This window comes from Aythya fuligula, chromosome 7, assembly GCF_009819795.1.
Source record: "Aythya fuligula isolate bAytFul2 chromosome 7, bAytFul2.pri, whole genome shotgun sequence".
NCBI classification, from domain to species: domain Eukaryota; kingdom Metazoa; phylum Chordata; class Aves; order Anseriformes; family Anatidae; genus Aythya; species Aythya fuligula.
The window spans coordinates 12,252,097-12,269,820 of NC_045565.1; positions in this window are offsets into that span (position 1 = coordinate 12,252,097).

The following is a 17,724-nucleotide window of genomic DNA, read 5'->3' on the forward strand; positions in this document are numbered from 1 at the left end:
GCCTCGGGCCGGGCCGGGCCGGGCCGGGCCGGGGGCGGGCAGCGGCCGCTTGGGGCCGGGCGCTACGCAGCGGCCTCTGAGGGGGGCCGCCTGCCCCGGGCAGGGCCCGGGATCTTGTTTAGAACTCCGGGGTTTCAGCCTTCTGTGGAAAAAGAGTTACAAATAAATAAAAGTGAAATAAAAGGGGAGGGCGTTGGCTTCTAAGGGTTGTTTACAGGCGTGCGTGAGGGGAAATGCAAGCAGAGTGCCTGCTTGCCTCACAGCACCGGCCGTGGCCAGGAGCCAAGGGCACGGACAAGTGCAACTTCTTAAGTCTTCATTTTTATTTTAAAAAGACCAACGTGCGGTATTTATGACGGGAAGCATTTCCTAGGGAGCCTCAGCTGCTCCTGCGTTAAAAATAAGCTGGCGAGTTGCACCAAACAGGCCTGACCAAAAGGCGATTTGCAGCGGAAATTCTGCTTCACAGAAACAGGCAGAGCTCAGCTCCACCCTGGGCTTTCCCTTGCAGTGAGTCATCTCCCGAACAGCCAGCCCCGTGCCACTGAGGCGGCCAAACCCAAGCAAGGAAGTTGTGCTGAAGTCCGGGGGGGAAGCGCTCGGCCTCACATCTGACCTAAAACCAGGAACTGGCTGCTTCAGAGGGGAGCTCCGCGGGGAGGCCTGAAAACAAGCAGCACGCCCGTCTCAGCGCTCTCACAACATACACTAACATTAAGCTCACCTACAAAGTTCTCCTAACGCTTCTGAAGACAACCAATATCCATTCTTATTAAAGAGATCATGGTAAAAGGCACTTAATTTCACCATTTCAAATTTGTTTTGCTATCCCAATATTCTCTTTGCCCTTAGGATGGCTGAAAATCAGTAATAGCACAGAGTTTACAAATTTTGAAACCTTCCCAGGATCCCTTCACATTGCTGAACCTTCACCTTCCTAGTATTGCATAATGCACGCTGCTGCTTCCTAACCCACCTCTGACAGTGACTTAGTGACTCGTACTTCACAGTAGGGACTACAGCACCGTGCTTTTACTTACACCAGAGAACACTTGCAAAATAATCCCACTAATGTTAGTCTTAATGCCTAAAACATTGTTTTATCTGGCTCTATAAAACATGCCACCAACACACGTTTTCCAGGAATGGTAGGAGAGAAAAAACAGTTAAACAGTCTTGTATATAACATACATTTCCTTCAGTAAAATTTTACAAGAATTTTAGACAGTGAAGATTTTTCATGTTGACCTTTTTCAGTACAAGCAGTACTAGCTAAACACTTGATACACATCTTTTTTTTCCAACCCTACATGCATTCTTTAAAGATGAGTGAATTGCTCACATGGAAGCATTCAGAGAGACAAAACAAAACAATAAAAATTAAAAACAAAAAGACCTAGCGTTTTCCAATTAAATTTCTTTTGCCAAGACACTCATCAAAATAACTTTGCTCACTGAATCACAGGATTATACAACTTGCGCAGGGAATAAACTCTTCTTTGCGTCTGGGATTTTTATGAACAGGGTCTCAGAACCTCCTTTTAAACACTAGATTCCTTCATATGTATGCTTTATACACAGCTATTTCATTTAGAAAACTAAACTAGTCATGACGGATGTGTTCAAACTTCTTAAAGTATACGTCCTGGTTGCATGGGTGGAAGCTACAGTCAAAGCATTTCTGTAGCAAAGCATCTCTCCTGGTCTTTAAAGCTAGCCAAGAAAGGAAGGAAAGCAGATCAGAAGACAGAAGAAATCCACTCTTACGTGAGATTTTGTCACTGATCATCTTAAGCAGTAATGGTGTGATAGCCCTGTTTCTCCAAGCTCTAAACTGAGATGGCAGTCGCAGCTTTGTGCCCTTGCGCGTGGTCACCCACAAGCTCTTTTCAGTGGAGGGGCTGTGTTTCTCTCCTCCATACAGCTTCAAAATACCATTGTGGCCAATCACTGAAATAAAACAGCTGATGGAACTAAAGAAGAAAATGAATTTTCTTTTTCCTCATCAAAATTTTAGCTAGCAGTGCAGAGGCCCAGGCTCTACCTCTGGGAAAAAAAACAAAGTAGTTCAATACAGGTGAACATCTCAATTTAAGAGTGGCTTACTGTTATTTAGCATAAACTATAAATTTATTCCTAGCAGATCTTAAACCTGATAAAGGCATTCATGATTATTAGCCAAAACTAAACATCAGCACATGTTTTGCTGCAGTACCGTACCACATTCATTATGCAGACAGATGGAAAAATTAAGACCACAGAATAGCTCACATTCAAATAAGGCAAAGGATTATTGAGTTAACTTTCTAACTTGTGCCAGCCAAAAGGGGGCACGTTAGCTTTACCAGGAGAGTTTTGTTAACCAGAGTAATTTTGCCTGAAGCAGGTTAGGAGCAGCAGCTGCTCCCACCAGATGAGGGACAAGGGGACAGCTACAAAGGGCCAGTTCTCCTGACAGAACTTTGGGGAAAACAAAACAAAACAAACAAAAAACACACACACACAAAAAAAACACCACGCAAAAACATATTTCTACAACTTAAGTACCATTATTTTCTCATGAAGAAAAGTCCTTTGAGCATAATGCCTAGGCTAGAGAGGATATATAAGGATGCTTGTACTGCTGCAACCAGCCTGGTATTTATTCCAGGCCTGGCTGTGCTCACTTTCAAGTCAATTGCAATGTTCCATGGATTTAACTAAGGTTCAGGTTTCAGCTCGCTTCTATGAAACTCTCTATTTATCCCGTTTCTGTGGCTCTAAGTCCCACACCTTTGATGCTACTTTCATAAACAGAAAACTAGGCTAGCTATGGCAGCATATGAAATATTTTTTCTGACAAGGAAACCATTGTATGGAAACCTCCCTAGCAGCTGTTTTCATAAAGGGAGTGAGGCATTTGCTTAACATATTTCATTTCTGGAAATTTTTCCACAGGAATGATAACCTCTGAGTCCAGGCTATTTGGGAGCTTTGGTGGGAGCAAATCCCTCTTCCTGCAAAAGCTGTTATGGGCAGCAAATATTCTTGTCACCAAAAGAAAAAGATACTGTGGCACAGTAGCTTTGGCAACATGTTATATCAAAAAAGAATTAATCAAGTTTCATAACACCACCGTTAAAGGAAACATTTTCTTTAAAAACAGATGTTTATAATTAAGTGACGCACATTAGAGCTATTGAAAACCATTTGTAAATGGTTAGGATGAGTTCTTCCATTGTCACTGAAATAAGGGCAATTGTTAAGAGAGCCACGTGAAGCTGACAGACTGAAGCCATGACAAGTCTCTCAGTAGACCTCAGTGGGTTTTGGTTCAGGCAGTGAATTTGCACAAGTGTCTGTGAGAATATTTATAATTTTGTTAAAGTAGAGTACAGTTTTGAAGATTGGAGAACTTAAAATAGGAAGAGAGTTTCTGCTGAAATTGAGTCAGGAAGAAATCAAAACCTGTATTTGCCTGTGCATGTGCCATTGCTATGCTGTCCCATCAAAATCTTAGCCTAATCATAGTTTTTCTCATCACAAAATAAATAAATAAACAAAGTGAAAAGTGATCCAAAGGTAAGTAATATAATGCAGTCTGCTTGGAAATGTAGTCAGCACAAAACAGTAACTTTCACCTCCATAGATATCTTGATGGCATCTTAATTACAAACAGGGTCCCTGAGGAAAAAGAAGTGCTTGGGGAAAAATTTTGTTAACAATAGAAATGTTATGACTAAGGCTTCACTATTAATTCAACGACACCTTCTCTGGCTGCTGGGATTCTCCTCTGCTTCCCTCATGCCTTCAGAGCAGAAGGGGCTTCATGATAATCTGTGAGAGAGCAACACCCATGCCTCCAACTCTTGGAGGAACATGTCTCTCCATTCTTAGAGGAAGAAAGCACAAGATAGTCAAGGCCTTTGTGTTTTTAGAATAGAAGAGCAGAACTAGTGAGCCCTCGCCCCTGCTTTGTTCAACAAAAATAATTAAAACCACTGAATTTCACACAGTCCAGGGCAAAAATTCAAGACAGTGAGAATCACAAGAAGAGACATATGAAATACACGTTTCACGTGGATCATATATTTTTAATGCACGCATGAAGGAATCACATGGCACAGATAAAACAGTTTCAGAAATAACCAGCAGGATGTCCATGTGCAATGATAAGCACTGGTCATGTTGTTGATAAGTCCTTCATAAAGAAGTGGCTTATAGTTAAAAAAATAAAATAGAAAAAAGAATCACATCACAGAGATAATCTGTTTGGGAATATTAGTATCTTCCTTTTTCTATGGATATGTACAAGTGTATTGTCATAAGCCACACAAGTAGATATTGGGGGCATAAAATTCTAATATGTCATCCTCGTGTATTTTATGCAAAGATGAAGATCAAGCTCCATCAACATATTCTGGTAACTCCTTAGCCCACTATTTTTTCCCTTAGATTCCTTTTAGTACCTTGTAGGTGGTTGGCTCAAACAAGTGACAGAGTGCATTCCGAAAAGTGCCAATTTTTTTAACCCCTAAATGTATAAAATATACAATTACATAAAAAACATAAAACCTTTTTGAAAGAACAGTATGTAAGTTTCTAAGTTACAGAGCTAGAATTAACTTGCACATTAAATTATTGCTTCCCTTAGAGCTTATTAAAATCAAGAAATGTTAACAGGAGCTCTCCAAAACATCCACTTCTGTTCACCTTCAGCAGCATTACATTCGAAACTCCCACAGAGATTCACAGTATAGCTGCTGCCAAAAAGGGACAAGGTCACTCTCTCCTTTCCACCTTCACTTCCCGACATGCTTTCTTTGATCCTTGATAGATCAGCTCAGCTGTACCATGAATTCTTAGCAGGAGGGTTTGTGACACTTTTCACCTCAAAAGCACATTATGAAATTTTACTGGTAAAGTAAATACTATGTCATAATTTGACTGACTACATCTCTAGAGCAGAACGCAATTGCAGCAATTTTTCCTATGAGCTTACAAGAAGAAAAGTACACAAACATACCATATAGCACATATGCATATACATACCTCTTAAGACTGGATTTCAATCATCTCAGAAGGAAACCTGAACCTGGCCTGGAATTGGAAAACACTCCAGCAGACAGTTCCTTATGTAGTCACAAAAGCCATACTGTGCAGCTGATACAGGGAGGAAAACAAAAATTTTTTCTGCAGTTAAAATTACAGGAGAGATACCAGCAAAAGGGATTTAATATCAAAACTGCTATTTAGCCAGGACAGAGCCCTCAAACCTTCGTATGCCCCTCGAACAGAGGTTTACCTTTACTCATATTAACTAGCATTGTATTAGGATTTCAAACCAAATGTGTATGGACAATGATGCCACAACCTGGATAAGATAGTTGCAAATGGGGTCTAGTATTCTTGGTATCAGAGTAGGTGAGACTTTTCATATTAACTCGAGCACTGTCATGTTGCTTTGTGACACTGTGACTCAGTACCGATTCAAATCCAGAAGTCTTTATGGGAGAATCCACAAAATCGCAACAGTATTTCCTGCAAGCATTGCATTTTCCTAGTGCCTCTTCCAAACTTCAGCTCCAACCTCATACTTTTCCAAGTGGGTTTGTGCCATAACAGCACACAAACCAGGATGGAGTGATGGAAACTACAATAACTCAATAGCTGGACAACAACCACATCCCTGATTCCACAGATACCGTCTTCTTCTTTCCTTTTTCCACTTCCATTTTTCAGCATTCTATTTCCAACATTAAAATATTTTACTGGTGAAAATTCAAGGATATGCTACAAAAGAGTGTTTACACTAAAAGCAAGAAGAACCTACAACAATATTTCTGCAAGTTTTTTTAATTCTGCCTGTCAGGCAACCTAAAAACTTAAGAGTACCAGCCAGCCCATGGTATAATTCTGGAAGTGCTAGCCTGGCCCCACAAGCTTCCTGCATGAGCTTGATGAGGATCAGATCCCTGGAAGATACCACAGATCTGGCCTACATTAATTTTGAGAACCGAGACATCATTTTCCAACTCTTCTTTAAGAAAGTTCTTTCACAGGTGCTCTGGGTTCACTTCTTTACGGTCCTGTTAGCTGATGCAGATTTTGGGAAGGCACACTCAAATGCCTTCACTGTTTTTTTTTTTTTTTTTTTTTTTTTAGCCAATGAAAGGAACACATGGACCTGAACAAAATAAGTATTTGTGTTAATTTTCCTTCCCCAGTTTTGTTCCCACTCCTGACCATTCCTTAGTTTTAAACTTCCCATTTTTGCATATGGTTGCTAAATCATGCAGTTTGCAACTCTACGCAGCTGTCATCCTCCCTTATAACTGGCCCTTCAGATGGACAAAATCCCTACAACACATTATCAAGTGCTTTTACTCCTCTCTCCTGTTTGTTCCTTGAAAGCTCTTTGTACTTGATAGTGTTTCAGGCTTGATGATGCTTCAGAGGTAGCATTACACCTAATATGTGTGTTACAGTCCTGAAAAAAAAATTACTGCTTAAAATCCATTTCTTGTATTTCATTGAAAATAAATTAATTAAATGCTGAAATGATTTATGTGGTCCAGCTTAATTTTCCCAATACATTCATGTCAGTAATTTTAATGACTTTTCATTGTCCCCAGTTCGGAATACAAGTGATATAGTTCATGGCTTAACTTCATGTATGCTTAGGAATTCATCAACTTCACCATTTCATATACTGAACCAGAAATTGTAATGGACTATACAGACTCCATGTTGTCAAAGGGGCATCTACCTTAGATCTGTATTGGTCTTTAGTACACAGGATTGTTGCCAAAACAATTTTCTCACACATATTTTGAATTTTCCCTAAAACAATCATGCCGTGAGCTTCGATCTCTGGGCCTGTCAATCTGACACCTTCTACTGTTACTAAATTAATTTACATCAGGATAAAAACTGGTTTTACACTCTGGGCTCTGCATGTTATGGAGTGTTGTGTGTGCAGTTATACACAAACCATCACCTTTCACATGAAATAGAATGAGGTCTTGAAATAAGCAGTTTCATCAAGGAATAACAGATGGAAGTGCTTTAGTTTCCATTTCACATTAATATAAACACCATTAAACTCTTGAAGTGTTACAATTGGATAACTGTGTTTTACTGCTCGGTGGACGTAACCCAGCTTGTTTTGCTAGGCTGACACCTTGCAGCCACATGCTCACAGAAGTCACTGGTTCAGCCATTTGCAGTTCAGACTTTTCTACAGCTTCCTTCAGACATAGCTGCTGGTTAACACCCCCATTGCTGCTTCTCAGGCAGTTTGTTTAGATCTGCGTTGGGCTGCATCTTGTGAAAAACTGAACTCAGAACTGCAGTTAACATTTAATTCTGAGGAGCTCTAAATAATTGTTGCATAATGGGAGAAGGTGCTCACATGGCCCTGTCATGCACACCCCATCTGCGACCCAGGACGTGCTAACAGGACCGGCTCAGCAGTTAACGCAGGCAGTTTTTGCAGGGCAATTCAAGCGGGGCGGGGGGAGAACCTAGACCTCGCCATGGTGGGCACCTGTCACAGCGGTCGGTCCGAGGCGGCAACCCAAACGGAGGAGGTGCTGCCTCTCTGGGCTCACGTGGGCACCCAGGTGGATCCCCTGAGGGGGGAGGTGGCAGTCCAGACAGGGGGCTGCAGAGAACTCTGGAGGCCCATCTGGGCCATGAGGGAGGAGAGCGCTGTCACGGGTGCAGGTGTGCCCTGCTTCAGGGACTCCTCAAGCAGGTGGCTGGGCTGCAGTGAGAAATCGGAACCATGAGGGAATCTCTGACAGAGAGGAGGGGTCTCCCTTCCCCTTCTGTTGCTCGGCAGCCCTCTCCTATGTCCTGACAAGGGGTAGAGGCTGCCCCTGTTGAACATATGCAGAACAGAGGGCTGGACCCTTGTCTCGGCTCAGAGCAGAAAGAGACGTCTACCCCCGACACCCACGGTGCCACCTACCCCCACGGTGTTCCTCGGAAATAGATTTGAGGCTCTCAGGGAGGTTGTGGAAGAGGCTGAGGGTCTGGACAGTAGTCTGAACCTGGGAAACAACCCCGAGAAGAGAGTCAAGACTGGGGGAAGTGCAGAACATAAGGATCAGGGCCGGATGGAGCACCTCAATGTAACTGGTGCCACAAAAGAAGAGCAGAGAGTCCTGGTGATTGGGGACTCCTTGCTGAGGGGCACTGAGGCTTCCATTTGTCGCCCAGATAACCTATCCAGAGAGGTGTGCTGTCTTCCTGGGGCACGTGTCAGAGATGTTAGGAAGGCTCTGCCACAACTCATTAAACCGGAGGACTACTATCCTCTTGTAGTCATTCGGGTTGGATCCCAGGAAGTTGCTACTAGGAAAAATTAAGAATATTAAAAAGGACTTTGCATCCCTGGGGAGAATGTTGAGGGGATCGGGGATGCAGGTAGTGTTCTCCTCTGTCCTCCCGCTGGGTGACTGGGATGCAGATAGAAGGAGCAGAACAGGACAGGTCAATGACAGGCTGAGGGGGTGGTGCCTGGACCAGGGATTTGGGTATTTTGATCTCCTGGACCTCGTTCTTACCAACAGGGATGGCCTTGTTAGGGATGTGAAGGTTGGAGGCAGCTTGGGATGCAGCGACCATGAGATGGTGGAGTTACAGATGGAACTAGGCAAAGGAAGTAAGGCTAAAAGCAGGATTGCTACCCTGGACTTTCAAAGAGCCAACTTCGACCTCTTCTGGGACCTGCTTGGGAGTATCTCATGGGATAGGATGCTAGAAGGCAAGGGTGCTTGTGACGGCTGGGCTACATTTAAGCAGCACTTCTTTCCTGGAAAGAGGCCAGCAGAGGGCCACAAAGATGATACGGGGCCTGGAGCATCTTCCTTATGAGGAAAGGCTGAGAGACCTTGGTCTGTTCAGCCTGGAGAAGAGAAGACTGAGAGGGGATCTCCTCAGTGTATATAAATATCTGAGGGGTGGGGGACAGAAGGATGTAGCCAACCTCTTCTCAGTGGTTTGTGGGGATAGGACGAGGGGCAATGGCTGCAAGTTAGAGCACAGGAAGTTGCGCACTGACATGCAAAGGAATTTCTTCACCGTGAGGGTGATAGAGCATTGGAACAGGCTGCCTAGGGAGGCTGTGGAGTCTCCTTCTCTGGAGATATTCAAGGCCTGTCTGGACACCTACCTGGGCAGCCTGCTCTGAGAAACCTGCTTTGGCAGGGGGGTTGGACCTGATGATCTTTCGAGGTCCCGTCCAACCCCTACAGTTCTGTGATTCTGTGAAATGAGGAGTGAAGCAACCCAGCCAGCCTGTCACTCAGCAGTATCACACAGTTCTCAAGTTAGGTCAGTAGTTGAGTGGAGGATTTCCTCCCCTTGAAAGTAAGAAAAGAAAGAAAGCTTCTTTAGTAAATTCACAGGAAGTTGAGGATAATTACCCAACTGTAATACAATATGTCAACAGCACATTTCAAAACATTACCTTTGCATTTTAGATTGGAAGGTATTTTGTTGGCAGCAGAATTTCTGAGAAGTCAAACAAGAGTGAAGCCAGTTTTCCCAGCACTCCCTGTAGTCCATTATAGTCCATACGAGGCAAGGGATTTGTACTAAGCTGTCAGTGGTAAGTTCAAATGATTATAACAGCTATGTTTCCCTACAAGTTGTATTAGACTCAAACTGCTTACTACTGATTTTTCAGTTATTTTCAATAGCTAAGTGTTGCACTACCTTTCCTGTTATACAAGCACTACCACTTTCTTTGTTTGGGATTTGCCATACTAAAAATATGGATTAAAATATTAAAGAAAAATAAAAACTTGCATTACAGAAGTTACATTTATGGAAGTCATCACAAGTAATGACTGACAAAACATAAGCTATTGCAAGTACTTACACCTATGGCATGAAAGACTTGATAGTCCTTGTCTTTATAGACACCACACTCTATTCCCAGAAGTCCAGGAGAAAAAAGGTTTGTATCCCTAAACAAAAGCAAGTGTTGATGCTTCATGACGTTGTGCAAGCAACATTTTGTAGTCTTAACCAGCCCTGATTTTTGCACAGTTTGCGAAGCAATTTAGAAAACAAATATCTTAATTCTTATATCTCCTTGCCTCCTATGTTACTCTTCCCTTCCCTTTTTACAGCAATGTGCCAATGATTACCTCCTCCTTACTTTCTCATCACTCTCACTCTGCTTCCTCTAAAAGGAAAAGAAGATGGGATTTAGAGTTGTCACTCAAAGCTCTGGTTAGCCTTGATTCTTGCTTTGACCTCTTGCTGCACCTCCTGCCAGGTCATTCATCCACAGCTTTTCACCTTTACTCTGTTAATCGATATACCTGAATCCTCTTTCATATCTTCTGTTCTTCTCTCTTAACCTTTAAATCCTATGTTGGGATATACCATATTGAGCTCTCCTTCTACTCCCTCATCTGTTCTTGAGACTAGCAGAACACAAAGTTCCAGCTCTGGTTAAATGTGATCGTTGTGCAACTTGTCAGACCTTCTGATGATTAAATTCAATGCATGGGCCTCCTGTGCACAGCAAGCTCTAGGGGAGCTGCTTCACCTCACTAATGGTAGGAGTCTGCACCTCATCAAACTGCACTTCCAGCTGCAGCAGCATCTTGCTGTGTTGAAACCATTCTTTGGGACATAACTATCGGAACATAACAAACCATGTCTCACATACAGAAATAGCATAATCTGCCCGTGACTCAGCCCTGACTCAGCCAGGAGACTTTCCCACATTCAGGAAAAACCATGCCATTCAAGCCATCTTTAGTACAGATGATCTTTTACCTAAGATTGCTCAAAATATCCTGCTAAAAAAAGAAAGCACTGAAAGGTTGCCTTTCATGGGTGTCCCAACCTCCCAGGTAGGCATCCTAACCATAGCCTCAATCCTCAGAGAGCTGCATCCCATGATATTTAACCCAAATTCAATACATATTTTTTAGAGGAAGTTCTTTATAAAGAAGAGCTCTTCATAAAGAACAGTTTTGGGTTCTCAGTACTGATAGCAACGAGGCAGTAACTGTATAAGGGCAAGAAGGGAAATTCAGATCTAAAGTTAGAGGTTTTTCTAAGAAGCATCACATACTTTGCTACTAGATTGAATCAGTACACACTTCTTTCCTTTTCTTCAAACCACAGAGAGCGAGAGTCACCTGATGGCAAGGGAGCAGCACAGACAGGCAGCATCATGCCTGTCTCTGCTCTGCCCTGTGCCCTTCCACTGGGGCTCTGCGTGGGGAGCCCAGGGAACATGTGCAGGACACAGGCTCAGATGGGATGGGGACTGATCCTTGACAAGGAGTTCAGCTCTCATGCCTTCTCTCTCTGTCTCTGTCAGTCTTACATACAATACTTACAGTTGGCCTCAAATTCTTTTTATTATTATGCCCCTGGCCCATGCTTTAAACCTTACAAACCTCCTCTGGTTTGCAAATTAGCAAACAAAAAAAATAGCATCTGATTTGTAAAGAAAAAAAAAATCACAATAAAAAAAAAGACTCAGCCAATAAAATCTATAATCTGAGATAATAATAGAGTTCAGAGCACAAAGAAATGAGAGATTGGTGATAACAGTTAAGACTCAGACCCTAAGTATATTGAAGTACGTGACATGGTGAGTCAGAGCCCTCTTCTGGAAACAGAGAAACACATTTTGTCTTATCTTTAAATAGTTGTTAAATATTTGGGGAGGTGAAGTAGTACATCTACAAATATGAGCCACTGACATTCCACCTTTCTTTAATTTTAATATAAGCTTAGAGCAAGGAATGAAGAAAAAAAAGTTACAGAAAATATTGTATGTGACACTCAGATGTAAATAGATCAGAACTATGGAGGTGTCTGAATTTACAATTCAGTTGCAGATTGTGGCTGTTTTATTCTCATCTGCATTAATTAAGTTTCCAAGATTTCACAAAATTCAAGTATTCCTATTCCAGGAAGATATACGCACATAATTCTTATTTTACAGTTGCACTTGGATTTGCCAATAGAGGGAGTCCTTTTACTGTCTACCAAAACTTTATAAAAGTGAATATTCACAGAGATTTCCAATAATGACTGTGCCCCTGCTGTGCAACTATCATTGCACTAATAGCAAGAATGAAAAAGGTTGACAAAATAAAGTCACCTCAGGGTATTTAGCAGATCAAAACATGGGGTAATATCAGCCATCCAATCACTAGAAGTGCACTGGAGAATTGAAGTGGCTATTTGTGTCATTACAGCAATTACATCTACGGGCACAGCTATAAAAAAAAATCTATGAGAATAATTACTTTTAAACACATTCAGAAGAATTATGCCAGAAACTACAGAGGAACTATATAGTTCCCCTCTGTTGGCATATCTACGTTTAACTGCAGAACTGGTGCGAGTTCTTCCCTAATGTTGTAGTTAGTATTTGTCACACAGCACTTACGTGGGTAACTCCTTCTGAGGTTCAAAATAAATCAGCTTTCTTCTACGTGGTCATTTCATTGAAACATTATGTAACTTTAATCACGACAGAACTATCTTGTACGCAACAGGATCTTCCTGCCTTCACTTGCCCTTTCATCACAACATGAACCAGACTGTCTTTTGACTTATGAAAATGTTAATTTAGTATTTTGGGGCCACTGTTTGGACTGTTACCATCTCTGGTGCTGACCCCCTAACGTGAAGCTACCAACTCCCTTCTGACTCAACAGAAGGAATTCAACAGCAGAGCTGATGATGATATGAATCATGCTACAGATCAGGTTGAACTCATCAGCTTAGTGCATTGAAGGAAGAAGAAAAAAAAAAAAAAAAAAAGCAGTTCTACTTATTACACCAAAACAACCCTTTTACAACTATCATATATGCCAGAGCTAGCAAAGTTCTGTGGAAACATTAAGTAACCAAACCAAGAACTAAGGAACAGTCATGTTTACTTGCATATATGGATGATGACTTACTAGCAGTATCATAATACAGAAGGACAAAATATGAGGTTACAGCCATATCTGTGTGACTGGAAGTTGCCATTTCCATGGCAGTTAAGACTTAATTGCTCATGAAGCAACTCATCAACCTCCACTTTTTTCAGTCTGACATATTTTTGTTGTTGTTGTTTTTGTTTTTAATAGAAAAGCCATTAATAACTGCACCAGTCCTTTCTCCTCCCTTTCACTGGGACCTGCATTTACACTGAGATTCTAATCCCAATAAATTCTCTTCTGAGATCAGCTCAAAGCAGGCAGCCGGTTCCAAGGGAACTCAGAAGTGAAACAAAACCTGAAGATAATTGTTTATGGGGGCTAAAAATGGGATTTTGTCTTTTTCACTTTCAGATGTGTAAACCTCATCATTTTCTACTCCTTGTTAGCACTGCAAACAGCTTTGCAAGTTTTGGAACTCTGGTCATTTTGAATAAACATTCCAGCCTTTAAAATGTTTACAGACTAAACTGCAGAGCTAAATGTTTATGTTGCACTGAATAACTTCAGCATTGTATTTAACTGAAAGGCTCCTAAAGTAATATTGTTTCTATCAGTAGGTGAAGACACACACTACTGCAACAACCAGAATTTTAAACGAAGAGATTAGTACCAGTCTGTCCGTGAGTATTTAGCACATGTCTACACAGTAGGCTTTATAGTTTACAGGCTTCTAAAAGTTTAAGTGGTTTCTAACTCTGAATGTATTCCTAGGTGTTTTCAAAAGAAATCATTATAACAAGTAGCTTATATGAAAACTAGAACATTGCTTTCTGAGTTCCAAGTGTTATATTCCTCCCTTAATTTATTTTAATAAGAAATAAATCCTGGGCCTCTTATCTTAAAACATGTGGCCTCAGATAATGCTAGAACCAGCATCTGGAGCATCTGGATCTTACTTTTACACCTTTGCGAGACAAGAGTGAAGTTTTGCTTATTTTTAAGAATGCCTTATACTTTTTCTGATATGCACGGTTACATATGGCTGGTTGCCTTCAGTGGAGATCTGGTCTTGTCCAGAAGAAGTAATTTCTGGAACAAAACATCTGTTCTTGACCAAATCTCTACTCAGTTTTATCTAGGGACCTACCCTGTACCTGCTCAGGTTAATTTGAATCATGTCTCTCTCTCCTTAGCAGTTACATTTTTACTCACTCTTTGTGGACAGAATCAATACCTAATAGTGTGTAAATCTGAAAGTATGTCATTCACTGCAAAATATTGCTTGGCTTGCAAAATGAAAACAACCTGGGGCACAAAATTTCTTCTAAGAAGAGCACCACCACGAGGACAGTTCCATGGTGGCACTGGCATGAAGGACACATTATTTGTTGCTCTGCTTCTCATGTTAAAACTTTCCACATTAAAGCAATACAATGCAGGCAAAGATATTTCTTAACTTCTGTGGTTAACTTGTATGTTTGCATTTCACTGTGAGGTTCAGATGGATGTGTTTTCCACGAGGTCAGGAGAGTTTGCCCTGGATCAGCTCCTCCGGGGTTCATACCATTACACATTTCCTGTTTTGCACATGACAACACAGTAAGCTTTTCAAAGACACAAGCTGTATGCATAAGCCTTCTGAGCTGATTTACTACTGTACTATTGCAACAGTCAGACAGTATAAAACTGGAGGAAAGCCCTCTTGACTGAAGCCTTTGTCATCTTCCTATTGAGTCATTCTGAGCCCACCGCTGAAATGAGATGAATTCAGAGTGACCACCTCAGGGTTTAAAGTGGATTTTCAACTCCCTAGATATAAAATGATTCGATTTTGCCTTTTGGACCTCAGGCTTCCTATAGCTATGTCTTTGGAAGAGGAGCTATGTCACAGTTGAAAGAGGAGGACTGGGTAATAGTCTGAAGTCTGTATTATGCTTGACAACTTCCTGGTAACATCCCTGATCTAAGCCCAAGGGAGGCAGCAAACTTCTTTGTGAAGAGGGTCTGGTCTGCAGATGGGAGCCTCCATTCCCTTGAGGAGGGAGTCATCTATGAATACAACTCACCATGATTTCTTCACTACACAAGACTTGACGGTACACGTGCTACAAGTCCTTGGTTGATCTGACTTTGGAGGGAGGACTTACAAAGATGCATCTTCTTCTGTCTCTTCACATTCCTCGTCTGCTACTCCCAGAGCCTTGTATCTATTCAGGAAGCTGAGCAGGCAGACAGGGCTTGTGGCTCTGTGTAGTAAATTGCTCCCACTCCTCGGTGTCCCGCAAGTTGCTGCCTTTACCCAGATGTAGACCAGATGCTGGGCTTGCCTCAGCACTGTCCATGCCAGGTTAGCATGTGCATACCTGAGAAGACAGAGCACGGCTCCATTCATCTATCACCTGTTCAGACTTTCAGAAGCTTCTTGGCCTCCCCACCTCTTTCCGAAGCTTGGCCACCAGGCAGAACAGTTCATCCACCTGGGCACATCTCACAGATCTGTGCTTGCTCTCGCCCTCCATCTCAGGGAGCAGCACCAGGCACACCCCACAGCCTGAGAGGCAGGTGGTAGCACGGACTGCCCAGAGCTATGGCACCATGTCTGCAGCTCGTTGCCACACACCTGACAGAATACTGCTCAATGCATTGCCGTGGGCAAGGGGGGCTACCAGGGCTGTAGCCCAGACGTGCTGGTGAGCAGATCAGGCGGGCAGTGCAGGCTGCATGCTGACTGAGCGACAGGTGTCCGCCATTTTGTGCCAACAGCACTCTCCCCAGGCTCCATGCGGCTTCCTGCTGTTTGAGCTGGCCATGCACTCAGCTGAGGTGATCATCTGTGTCGGAGGAGCTCCACTAGCACTTGGCAAGTTTCATAACAACATGTCACCAAAGATTCAGTACAGATGCACCATTTTTAATGCACCAGTTCCTGAACCAAATTTTAAAAACTGGCATCACTACTCCTCTTCCACAAACTGCTTCAACGGTGCTCAGTGTGGTAGGCTTCTCCTCACCCCACACAAAGCCTGGATCATTCAGATATCATCCATCCTTTACCTCTTTACAGGGTACATTCCTGCAAGCAGGTACCTCATCCCACTATATCCCTGTTCAGGATCCCTTAGCTCATAGTGACTACACCACCACTACTACATAAATAACAACACTACCATCATTGACACCAGTCTTAAAATTATTAGACTCTCAGAAATTATGTAAGCAACACGTTGCGTATCGCAAAACTGAGAATGCAAAATCCTACCTCTTCATAAGACAAAACCAAAACAAAAAAATTTCACAACATTTTAGAGCAGGGGGAATTCAACAAGTTAATTCCTAGGAAGAGTTGTCACAATAGCAGTTAAAATCAAAAGGAAAATTGGCCAGAGTTCATACCCCATTTATTAAGGGGAAAAACAAAAACAAAACAATAAACAAAAACTAATCTAGCTCAAAGGAAAAAAAATCTGTTTTACCATTGTCTCACTTGAAATTATTCTGATAGCCTATTTAGCATTACCTCTAGCCAGATTTTATAGAGAGCTGTTAAAAAAAGCAGTATCACAGCAAGGAAGAAATTACTTAATTTCTCTAGTTAGCTATGCATTTTCCTTTGTTTCATGAATCCTGTAGATCAATTTTCTGGAAGTTCAGTTATTTAGACCTTGAATGTGTCCAGTGATTTACCATAAATTTTTTTCTCTGCTGTATCGCAGATAAAGTTGTGTTTTTGAAGGAATTAACATCTTCAAAAGTCTTCTCCAAGGATCTTTTTAAAGATGGGCAACACCAAAAGCATAGGAATAACGAAGAAAAATACAAAGGAAACAACCAGGGAGAAGAATAGTTTCGTTTTTTTTTTTTTTTTTTTTTTTTTTTATCTGCTTAAGAGGAGATGCAATTTAAACATCTGTCTGAAAGGCCTGATGGTGATCTCTGAAACCAGTGCAGAGGAGAAGGGTAGACTTTTAACCTGTCTTTTATCAGCCAAGTGACACTGAAATTACACTTGACATTGAAGACTTGGTACAACTCTCACTTCCTCTAAGCTGAAATCACTGTTCAAATTGGACGCTATACACATTTCTGTTGCTCTCTGACCAGGCAGCAACTTCGTCAGTTTTAGAACTCTTCAAAGAAACTGCCAAGTTTGTCCAAGTATGGGACGCATTTTCGAAACATAGCTGTTCTCTGAACATGAAGCTGAATTACCAAACAGGACTTTTGACTAACTTATGGAATCCCCAAACTGGGATCATTACGCATACTAACAGAACTCTCTCATTTGAGGAATCCTGTGCAGTACGTATGGCAGAACAGTAGGAGGGGATGAAGGCAGTTGTCCTTTCTGGAGCTGCAGCCTAGCTGGCTGGCAGCACACTGGGAATCCCAGCTGTTTAAATGTTGGGGCAAAGACTGCTCTCTCTTCTCTTGGCTCTACTGTGTTCTTGCCCCAGAGGAAGATCTGCACTGGAAGTGTCTGGGCCCCGTGCTCCTGTGATGGGGAAAGGAGGGCACAGGCAAAGCAGAGCAGCAAGCAGTGCGTCGTTCTGCAGGACAATGCTCTCCACACTCGACATTTAGGAATTAAACTCAAAGTGAGAATTTAAGCAAGCACATAGAAATGCCATCATTTCTTTCTGGCATTTCCCAGGATGCTGGCAAATAAAGTATGTCATCAGATCACCAGACCATATCCAGCTTCAAAGATAGACTCTTTCACTTCACACACAATGAAAAACAGCTGCAGGGAGCAACCTGATGTCTGCTTGAATTCCTCAATGAGCTCTGCAGAGGCAGATCCATGAACAGGGCTCTACATGAG